The sequence below is a fragment of the Corvus brachyrhynchos genome, unplaced genomic scaffold (genome assembly GCF_000691975.1).
Source record: "Corvus brachyrhynchos isolate BGI_N302 unplaced genomic scaffold, ASM69197v1 scaffold200, whole genome shotgun sequence".
In the NCBI taxonomy this organism is placed as follows: domain Eukaryota; kingdom Metazoa; phylum Chordata; class Aves; order Passeriformes; family Corvidae; genus Corvus; species Corvus brachyrhynchos.
Window position 1 is genome coordinate 5,131,262 of NW_008236184.1, and position 2,738 is coordinate 5,133,999.

At 52.3% G+C, this 2,738-nt stretch overlaps 1 protein-coding gene across 1 annotated transcript in view; it reads left to right on the plus strand.

Annotated features, from left to right (window-relative positions):
• Positions 1-2,032, plus strand: part of TLE3 (transducin like enhancer of split 3) — a 44,743-nt gene extending 42,711 nt beyond the window's left edge. Inside the window, 1 exon segment of the mRNA XM_017738471.1 lies at positions 1-2,032. This exon segment is cut by the window's left edge and continues 200 nt beyond it. The gene's annotated coding sequence lies outside the window, so the exon portion shown is untranslated.
• The last annotated feature ends 706 nt before the right edge of the window (positions 2,033-2,738 follow it).

Sequence of the window (2,738 nt, forward strand, 5' to 3'; positions counted from 1 at the left end):
GCTCCGCCCGGCATCCGCCACACTCGGATTTATTTGGAGATCAGCAACTCTGGCACACATGGAAGCCCTAAACGGATTCTTATTTGGTTTTAGGGTTTTGGGGTTTCTTTGGATTTTTTTTTTTTTGTTGTTGTTTTTTTTTTTGGTTTTCCGGTTCTCTCCGTCTGGCTTTGGTGGCACTATCAAGGACTCCTTTTTTATTGGGACTTTTTTTTTGTGCATCCCGCATAAGACTTGTGAAAAATGTAAATACTGGACTAGGAAATAGCGTGGGAAGGGGGGACCCTCCCGGTACACTTAGCTGTGTATTTTTGTCTGCTGTAATTGTATTCCACTGATGGTTTTGGTGGTGGCAATTTTATTCTGGGGGTTTTTTGGTTGGTTTTTGGTTTTTTTTTTTGGTTGGTTGTTTTTTTTTTTCCCCCCTTTTCCCACCCCCTCTGGAAGTGTCCGTGGGGACTTTGCCATCCAGGCTGAGAAGAGATGTCCACTGGTGAAAAGTTGTTCCTCCTGTCGTGCGTTGTGTGTTAGTGATGGTGGGGAATCGCTCGGATCCTCAGCTACTGACGGGACATCGACACAATCACCTTGGGGTTTGTTTTTTATAGATGGATTTATGGATTTATCCTTATTTTTTTTCCGTGCTTGGATGTTTGAAGAAAAGGGGAAGCCCACGCAAGCCCTTCTTGGTCTTCGGACAGAAGCAAATGAGGAGTGATTTCAAAGAAAGCTTAGAAAATTCAGCTCAGGGAGCCACGAAAGATAATAGCAAACTTACGTGTTTTGTATTCAAATGAAAGTAAAGAATTAGAATTGATAACCTTGAAAAAAAAAAAAAAAGACAAAAAAAAATACAGTTTTTTTTTAAAAGCAAAAAAGTTTACTAACAAGTAGGGTTTGTGTGTGGTGGGGGGGCTGCTTGTGGTCCTTGTGGGCTTTATGGTCTTGTGTCTTCTGGTTTTATGGAGCAACTCCCTCCCCCCACAGGCCTTTTGTACTAAAGGGTTCTGAAAAGGACAAAAAAAAAAAAAGAAAAAAAAAAAAAAAGAGACAAAAAACCCACGAAGACCTAACGGGAAAATAAAAGTATTTGTGTAGCAGCAGTGCTCACCTGTGTTGTAGCACACGGCAGAGGATTTTTATACCGCATTTTTATGGATTATTTTTGGCGAGTTGGATCTGGTCCAAAAGGAGAAAAAAAAAGTTTAGGGTTGAGGGGAGAATGGTTTGGAGAGGAGGATGGAGAGGTGGGACCTGGAACTGCAGCCCTCCCAGGAGCCTCCATCCCATCCCTCAGGGATCCATCCCATCCCTCCGGCTGCTCCCGGGGCAGACAGAGGAGCTGGGCTGGGAAGGAGGAGAGATCTCCTGGGAACTCCTGGTTTTCCCGTCAAAACGAGAGGGTTCGGAGCTGAAATGAGGGAATGTTCCAGGCCCAGGGTGGCTCGGTGGGAGGATGGGATCAGTTTGGGGCATTGATGATCCAAGAAAGGAGAAGCCGAGGTCTCTAAAGCTGCTTTTAGGGAAAGGCATTTTGGGGTGGTTTGGCTCAGATTGACGGCTCTGCCCCTGGCCCTGGGGCCAGCAGAGCCTTGGAGGGGTCCAGGGATGTCCCAGGGGTGTTTTGGGGTCGGTCTTGGGATCTGTGGGGGCAGCTCTGCCCCTTTCTGCGCCCTGACCCTGGGCACAGCATTCCCGGCTCCGTGGCCTTTGGAGCATCCTGCTCTGCACGGATGGGCTGTGTTGGGAAGGGCTGGGGGGCTCCGCCCTGTCCCTGGGGTCACCCCCAGCTCGTGTCCCCCAGGTTCCCAGGGCTGCAGCTGGGCTGCTTCGTTTTCCTCCCCGAATGGCAGGACTGAGGTGCAGGAATTGCATGTTGCGGAGCTGGTGGAGCTCCCGGAGCCAGGCTCTCGACTTCACACCAAAGTATGTAGCAGAATCTGTACAGCTGTTAATAACTACCACTGGTTTTTGTAAAAAAGGGCCAAAAAGCGAAAAAAAAAGAATAAAAAGTCAATGTACTGAAGCTCAACCGCAAGCAAAGTGTCTCTGAACCCTCTGATCCACAGAATTTCACGGAGGTGGGGGGAAAGGCAGGAGCAGGGGAGGGTTGGGGGACACAGGACATCCGTGACAGGGATCCCCGAGCTGGGGGGGGATGCTGGAGCGGGGATGGAGCCCAGGATGCATGGGAGGAGTTCTCATCCCTTGGCCTCTCCCCCATCCCGTGGGATGGGCTCATCCCAAACCACTTCCCTCCCTTTCCCAGCTCCAAGGCAGCACCCAGCAGCTTTAGTTCTGCTCCTGCCAGGATTTGGGGATGCAGGGAAAGGGCTGGGATTGGGGCACCCGGCCCGCGGGGTGCCTCAGGACCGGGATCAGGCAGCTCTCGAGCCCCGGGATGCGAGCCCCGGCATTCCCGAGCTGCCGGCCCGGCACCCTGCTGGAGACAAAGCCCTGCCGTGAGCCAGGACAGCTGTAGGGTCCTGCGGGGCTCCCGTGATGGATTGGACACGACAGGACCTGCTGCCAGGGAGGGATAAAGGGCGGCAGCGGCGCTCTGCCCGCTCGGCTTCCCGGTAATGGGCAGGGGAGCGCTCGGGTTGCGTTTCCCTGGGGCTGGAGGCTGCACGCCGCCAGGGGCTGACGCAGGGGACCATTAGAAGATAGGAATTGCAAGGAATCCTTTGTTGGAAGATTGGGAGAGCGAAGGGAAGGGGAAGGGACCCCCAGGACCC